This window comes from Echinops telfairi, unplaced genomic scaffold (assembly GCF_000313985.2).
Source record: "Echinops telfairi isolate 266 unplaced genomic scaffold, ASM31398v2 ScPeMD7_7469;HRSCAF=8507_1, whole genome shotgun sequence".
Classification (NCBI taxonomy): domain Eukaryota; kingdom Metazoa; phylum Chordata; class Mammalia; order Afrosoricida; family Tenrecidae; genus Echinops; species Echinops telfairi.
Window position 1 is genome coordinate 110,015,384 of NW_022111373.1, and position 8,418 is coordinate 110,023,801.

Consider the following 8,418-nt stretch of genomic DNA (forward strand, 5'->3'; position numbering starts at 1 on the left):
TGGGATGTTTTCTCAATGTTCAATTGCTCTTGTATATAAACCTCTTTCTTATACATATGCGTGTTTATGAATTTGTTTCTCCAAACTAACTCACAGTCCTAAACACTTAACAACATAGAGGCTCCACTTAAAATGAACATTTGCCCCAAAGACCAATGCTGTGCGGACGATGTGAAAGAGCCTTACAAGAATGGTCTTCCCTTGCACAAGATGACAATAGGATATGTGAACCACCTTTACTTTTTAACCTCCTAAATATTAACCTGTGCTACACTGGCCCACTGAATTATTTTCACATTAACCACACTTACTTTCTGGTCATAATTCTTCTCTTTTGAGTCCAAATTAACTGTCTACCTGAAGCCTGCAGTTAAATCTCAGCCGCTGTGACCTCGCCCTTGAAAACGTTTTCAAAAGTTTTTTGGTCTCTTTCCTCTTCGTCTTGCTGGCATCATCAGCTAGACTGTAAACTCCTTTAGGGCGAGATCCTCCGAAACGCCCTAAAAAACAGTTTTTCCCTGCCACGTGTTTGCTGTACCTATTGACTGGGTGGACCCACCCAAGAGCGCATCTCTTAAGCGCCTCCGCAGGCCCAGGTGTAGCCGCCTTTCCCACGCTCTCACCGGGTGGATGCTGATGCGGCCCGACGCTCTGAGTTGTCCATAGGGGGCGCCCGGTGCCGGAAGGGCACACTACAAATCCCAGAGGGTAATGCGGCGGAAGAGAGCGCGGTGGCGTCTGGGATTTGTGGTCTCCGTGAAGGAATTCGTGGGTTAGAGCGCCCTCCAGCGTTATCTCGCCACCTCCCACTGTTCCGGGCCGTTTAGACCCGTGTCTAACCCATTTCCTAGGAGACCGAGGACCTCCGGCAATAAGGTAGGAGGCCTGGCAAGGTAATTTCCGCTTCCGGTAGCCAAAGGGCAAGCCGAATGTAAACACGGGACCGCGGGAGTGGTCATCATCAGGTAACTGGGGCTGTGGTGGCGGCCGAGGAAGGAAACGAGACGCATCGTCCTGTGGTTCGAGAAGGAAAAAAGCTTCCAGAGTCGGAATTGAGGTTGGAGTGGGGTGTAGCAGAGCCGAGACACCAAGGTTCGTTTCTTGAGACGAGCGAGTGTTTCGGCCCGGCCTCCCCCTGCCCCCTCCCCCAGGCCCACGTCGCGGCTTTGACCTTCTCTTGGCGGTGGGCGGTGAGGCTCGGGGCTTTCCATCCCGCGCCCGGGGTGGAGAGGGCCAGGTGAGCACGCGGGTGACCTTCGGGGCAGCCTCCTCCTGCACTTTCCACATTTTTACTGTCTAACAATGAAGGAAACGTGTGCACACTGCTTGCTTTCTTGCCGAGAGATCTTCGGGCAAACCTTTCCTTGCATTCTTCACCTCCGAATTCATCCCTGTGCCCGGAAGGATCGACGCTGTTAGGATTACCGGATCAGGCATATCCATTCGTTTCTCATCTTGGTTGCTGTATTGGATGCACTTGAGCTACGCGTTGTCTGACTTACGATTTTAGGATACATTGCTTTTTTTTTTTTTAGATTTTTAAATATCCGTTAAATATAAACCTGTTGACTTTGCATGAAAGCCATGTGATTATGTTTTGCCAATAAGATTTCCTATCCTGGCGTAAAATGAAAATAAGGGTTATGATACAGGCGCCTTGTCCATCTAGTTATAGACTCAGGAGCATTACTTTAATAAATAATTTCAGTGTCAAGTTCAGATAGCCTTAGAAGAACAAAGTTGTAGTTAAGTGCTGTTGGGTTCGTTTCAAGCCTTAGGCACCCCACGTGACTGGATGGAACTTACCCCATCGTGTTTCCTAGGTTGTATTCTTTATGGGGGCAGCTAGGTGGGATCCAGCAGAAAAGCAGTAAGCCCTTAGGATTTCAGATAGTTCAGTCAGTTCTGCGTATTATGTTTCCGAAGGCAGAAAGTGTTTTTGCATGTGCCATTCCCTCACTCTAGGATTCTTCCCTACTTTGAAGTTTTATATTTGTAAATATACACCTTTCAGGTGTGTGCTTTTTCATGCCATGCCCGGCGTCCTTTGTTTATTCCTTAATAACATGTAACCTGTGTTGTGTTTGACTGTCGGGCTCCAGGCAGGTTTGAAGAACATCTGAAACCATACTAATCACTTTGGTTAAATGATTCATGATTTTAAACCTTGGTAGAACCTTGGTGTAATTTGATATCGTTGTTGTTGTTTGGTGCTGTTCAGTTGGTTCTGATGCATGGGGACCTTTGAGTACAGGACTGAAACACTCTCTGGCCCTGTACCATCGTCACGGTCATTGCTAGGCGTGAGCGTGTTGTTGCAGCCACTGCGTCAATCCATCTCACTGGAAGTGTTTCTTACCAGGCTTCTTAAGTCTTTCACCAGGGACTGGGCACCTCGTAATAACATGTCCAAAGTAGACGAGACAAAAATCTCACCATTTTCCTTTCTGAGAAACATTCTGGCTGTAGTTCTTCCAGTGCAGAAATTTGTTCTCTGGCAGTTCAGCGCTATATTTTAAATGCATCAATTCTTCTAATCTTTTTTATTCATTGTTCAGCTTTCACATGAATATGAGGAAATTGGAAAGTGCGAGGTTTATGTCTGGTATACTTTAGTTCTCAAAGTTACATCTTTGCTTAAAAAAAACCCAAACTTTCTTTTTAAAAACACATTAAGATCTTTTGCAGCAGATTTGTACAAATGCCCAGGCATAACCCAGTACGTCACCAGGTCTCCTTGATCTGAAATGAAGACTCCCCGCCCAATCCACACTAAAAAAATGTTAAATAATACTAGAGTCTAAAGATGGATAATAAGAAAATATGAAATGTAGATTCTGTTTACCTACAGATTCATAGGAATCAATGGGGAGAAAGAACAAAAGGAGAAATGAGACATGATGATATTAAGAAATTAGTGTATGATAATTATGTGATTATGTTTATAAAACAATTCTTTTTCTTAGGAAAACAGACTGAAATCCTTGCAATGAAACTATATAATATCCGTGAATTATTTCAAAGAAAAAGGGAGGTTTGTAGATTGGTTATTGAAGATGGAGGCAGGCTAAGGCCTCGTGATAGTTTTGAATCAAATATGAAAGAGCCGCACACACTGCTGCCTCAGCTGTTTCTATAAATCTTCCCTACAAATCCTTTGATAACTTGTAGAGATCAAAAGATGTTGAAGTAGGATAAAAGAAAAGGACGCTTTAAGGGCATAGGATACTTGATGACACTGCTATTTTTAGGTACCCTGATATCCTAACTCAGTTACCTCATGCACAAGAGAATGAAACACTGCCCAGTTTTGCACCATCCTCACAATAGTTTGTATTTGAAGTAGTTGTTGCAACCACAATTCATCTTCCCTGAGAGTCTTCCTCCTTTACGTTGACCCTCCATTTTACCAAGCATGATATTTTTCCCCAGGAATTGGTCCTTCCTGATAATGTGTCTAAAGTACATGCGATGAACTCTCATCCCTTCTGAGAAGCGTTCTGGCTGTAGTTCTTCAACATTGGTTTGGTTGTTCTCCTGGCAGTGTACAGTATATTTAAAACTATTCGCCAACACCATAATTCAAAGGCATAAATGCTTCCTGTCTTCCTATCTAGCTTTTCCACACACATGAAGCAAGTGCAAATAACATGGCTTGAGTCAGGACATGTTGGTCCTCAAAGTGACATTTTTGCATTATAACACTTTAAAGAGCTTTTTTGGTAGCAGATTTGTCCAAACAAGTAAATCACTTGATTTCTTGACTGCTGTCAATAGGGGTATTGACTGTGGATCCAAGTAAAGCGAAGTCCTTCCATCTCTTCTCTATTAATCACGATATCGCTTATTGGTTAAGTTGTGAGAACTTTTGTTTTCTTTGTTAAGATATAACCAAGATGGAACGAGAATAGACTTGGCTTTTCATCATTAATATTTTAATTTCTCTAAGCTTATTAATCCATCTTCCACTCCTAGTGCCCATTCTTCTTCATGCAGTCCATTCTCAGAGTACTTGCTCAGCATACACATTGAATTAATATGGTAAAAACATACAGACATGTTACACACCTTTCTTGAATTTAAAATATCTGTAATCCCCTTGTTTAGTTCAAATGCCTGCCTCTTGGTATAGCTACAGGTTCCACATTCTTCACAATGTTACTCATACTTCACATGATCCACTCAAATGCCTCTATATAGTCAATGAAACACAGGTAAACATCTCCCTGGTACTCTGCTTTCATTCAAGAATCTGATTTCAGCAGTAATATCCCTAATTCCAAGTCACCTTCTGAATTGTGCTAGATTTTCTCATACTTCCTTGTCAATATATTGCTCCAAATATTTCAAATTCTCTTCAACAAAATTTAACTTGCATGTGGTATGAATAATATTATTAAATAATTTCTGCATTTTATTGGGTCACCTATCTGTGGAATAGGAATGGATGTGGATCTCTTCCTGATGGCCTGCCAAGTAGCTATCTTCCAGATTTTGGGGCACAGATGAATGAGCACATCGAGTGCTGTATCTCTTTGTTGACACACCTCCCTTGATATTCTGTTGATAACTGGAGCCTAGCTTTTCAGCAGCGCCTTCAGTGCAGGTTGGACTTCTTCCTAAAATGCAGTCGGTTCTTGGTCATATGCTATGCCTCTTCAGGGTACAGCGACTCCACGTCTTCCATTCATCTTCTTTTGATGATCCCCGGATCATTCAATGTTCTGCCCATAGAACCCTTCAATATTGCAATACGAGGCTTCAACGTTTTCTGTAGTTCTTTCAGTCTGAGATATGTTGATGATACTGCTCCCTTTCAGTTGTGCAACTCTAAGTCTTTGTGCAGTTCATTATAACGCTTTACTTTGTCTTCTCAAATGGCCCTTTAAAATGTTCTGTTCAGCTCTTCATCATTTCTTCCATTTACTTTAGTTATTTTACTTTCAAGAGCAAGTTTCAGAGCCTCATCTGGGCTGCTAATCACAAGGTCAGCGGTTCTAAACAACACACAGGAGAAAGATGAGGCTCTCTGTTCACTGGGGAAAGGAGAATCTAACTCTAAACCAGTGGGGAGGAAAATTCAACTCCACTTCTGCCCAAGGATGATTCCTATTCAGGCAGCAAAAAAGAGGAAGACCCTCAACAAGCTGGATGGTCACAGTGGCTGCCACAGTGGGCTCAGGCATAGGAACAATGTGAGGATGGTGCGGGACCTTGCAGTGTGTTAGGGTTGTTATGGGTCAGAGCCTACTTGATGGCACCTATCAACAGCAACATTCCTGTAGAGATTTACAGCCTTGGAAACCCACAGGGGCTGTTCTACTCAGTCTTATGCGGTCACTATGAAATGGTAGTGAGGTGAGGGGAATTTTATATTCACCAGTTTAAATTAATTATCAAACCCCCTCCCCCAATAGCTTACCTTATCTGAACCCATTTGATTTCTCTTCTTCTTCTGTGAAGTACTGGCTGCTCTTTCACCCATGTTAGTACCTGTCGTCCCTCTAACCTATTCCTTCATTTTCTCTCCCTTGCTCTACACCGCTAGATAACCTTCAAAGTCTTTTCTCTGATATGAAAGTGTTTGCTTTGGTTATTTTCTTTATAACAGTGGCCTGTATATTATTTGTCCTTTTGTGATTAATTTATCTTCAGCTTCTTTTATTTTATTTTTTAAAATCATTTTATTGGGAGTTCATACAACGCTTATCACCATCCATACATAAACCAATTGTATAAAGCACATTTGTACATTTGTTACCCTCATCATTCTCAAAACACCAGCTCTCCACGTAAGCCCCTGGCATCAGCTCCTCATTTTTTCCACCTCCCTCCCCGCTGCCCCTTCCCTCATGAACCCTTGATAATTTATAAATTATTATTTTGTCATATCATACACTGTCCAACGTCTCCCTTCACCCACTTTTCTGTTGTCCGTCCCCAAGGGAGGAGGTTATATGTAGAATCCTGTAATGAGTTCCCCCTTTCTACCCCACCCTCCCTCCACCCTCCCGGTATTACCACTCTCACCACTGGTCCTGAAGGAATCATCTGTCCTGGATTCCCTGTGTTTCCAGTTCCTATCTGTACCAGTGTACATACATCTTATGGTCTAGCCGGATTTGCAAGGTAGAATTGGGATCATGATAGTGGGGGTGGGGTGGGGTGGGAGGAAGCATTTAGGACTAGAGGAAAGTTGTATGTGTTTCTCTAGTTGTCGGCCTCTCAGTCATGTGGTCCCTTGGCCTCTGCCTCCCTGGTCCAGGAAGCCTCATGGCCTAAGTCTCGGCACTGTTTCTCTGTTTCAGCTCGCGGTCTCCTTTTCTCAGCCTCTTGTCTCAGCCTGGATTCTTTGCTCTGCCCCGTGGTTTTTGTGCTGTAGCCTCTGGTGCCTCTAGTATCAGGCTCTGCTGCTTCGGAAATCTGGAAGGATTTCACCGTTGACTCTTCTTCCTTAATGGCCCTGGAATTTTTCTCTCATCGTACTTCTGAGCTAGCTCTCTTGTATGGGGATGTACTTTTTGCTTTTCAGCAGACTGTACCCGCCAAGGAAATAAAGCTGGTGACTCAGAGTGTCTCATGATAATCCTGCTAATTAGCATAAAAGACAACTTCCAAAACCAGATTGTAACCACAGGCATAGAGGCTAGAATTTATAATACATCACAAAAGGGATTGTTGATAGAAAACCATATTAAGAAATTTTTCACAACATGCACCTTAGCTTTCAAAATGACACCCTACTCTTCAAGATTATAAAGAGGTAGGTGGTAATCTTTTATACCAGACTGAAAATTAATACCAGACTAGTTCCAAAGAGTTGGAGTTGGAAGGTGTTCCAAATGCCCAACGCTTCGAAGCCGCAGCTCTGCTCCACCCCCGAACGCCTGCGTTTCCCTTTGGTGCGTGGACGTCATCTCATCGATGTGGACTTCATCTCTTCTGTCGTTGTATCCTTGTTCCGTTCCGCTTCCCTCCTATCCTGTAGGGCTCCAAGAGGCATCTTGGGGAGTTCTTCTTGTGGCAGATGCACGTCTCATTCTTCCATGGCGTCATGAGGCGAGGACTACCCTGACGTTGCATTTTCTCTCTCGTGTCTTGTCCACGATGTTGAGGCGGTTTGCTGTTTGCCAGTCGTTTTGGCGCTCGGTGCCGTATTCCCCGAGCTTTCTCTGTGTGCAGCCGGTGAGAGTGATCGTGGAGCCTGCCTGTGGCATACTGTGTTCGGGTGTCGGGCTACTGCGTAAGAAAGGTGCCGTGGCAGCTTGGTGGCTGGCAGCAGGAGGGGTGCTCAGAAGAGGGCTGTGGCTAGTGACTGTGGGTATGACTCTGGACCAGGACAGGCTGTGCCTATGGTGTGTTCACGGGACTGGTGTGGGCTGGCAGAGATACCATGGGTCATACCCCGGGATCAGTCGCTGCCCAGTGGAGAGTCTGCAGAGCTTTCTCGCCACACCTGGGACCCTCCCACCGCTCTCCCGCGGCTCCAGCAGCTGCGACTAGACCACATCTGCAGTCCGCCTGAGGTAAGCCCCGCAACGAATGACCCCCTCAAGCCGCCAGCCCATGGCCATACCCTTCTCGTTTGGAACCCACCCCCACCCGTTGCCCACACATAGCTCAGGCACCTGCACCTAGTCCTCCTGAGAGGGACTGCCCAATTATCTTGCACATGGGTTTTGGGTCTCTACTGTATCCATGCCCCTTCACATCGATTTGGGTGTTTTTGGACTTCTGATAACTCTTCCCTTTGACACCTCATGATCACACAGGCCGGTGTGGCTTTGTTGCTTCCCTGCTAGATTGCTGCTTGTTCACTGCAAGCCTTTGAGACCCCAGATGCTAAATCTTTTGATACAGCATCCTCAGCTTCCTTCACCACATTTATTTAAACACCCATTTTGTCTTTAGTAATTTGTATCACAAAGGTATCATATAATGCCCCATTGTTAGAACAAACTGTTCCTGTACTGAGGCAAGATTTAAGTAGAGGCCCGAAGTCCATCTGTGTCCTTGTTACGAGTGCTTGTGTATACATATATAAACAAATTCATGTGTATATATGTATATGTATATCTATACACACATCTGCATATATATATATATTTCCTCCTACCCCAATATTACTACCCATCATTCATCTCTCAGTAATTCCTCCCAGATATAAATCAGTTGAACAAATGTGATCATAAAAGCTGCATCCTCCTTGCCGTCCATTTTAGAACACTTACTATTCCCCTGTACCCATCACTGTTGGCTTCCTGATCACCTCCCTCCTTCTCCTCCCCTCCGATGCCCCCTGGACCCATCGGTCCAGTCACTGTCTCCATAGGATTGTCTATCCTGAATATCTTGTGTACATACACACCAAACAAAAAGATAACAAACAACTGCCCCACCCCCACCAAACCCATACAG

The 8,418-nt window shown here is 44.4% G+C and overlaps 1 protein-coding gene across 1 annotated transcript in view; it reads left to right on the forward strand.

The window, feature by feature from the left end:
• Window positions 1–931: 931 nt before the first annotated feature.
• The window catches only part of TTC33 (tetratricopeptide repeat domain 33), a 56,115-nt gene continuing 48,628 nt past the window's right edge, over window positions 932–8,418 (forward strand). The window contains exon 1 of the mRNA XM_013008390.2: window positions 932–1,092. The gene's annotated coding sequence lies outside the window, so the exon portion shown is untranslated. The remainder of the gene's footprint in view (window positions 1,093–8,418) is intronic.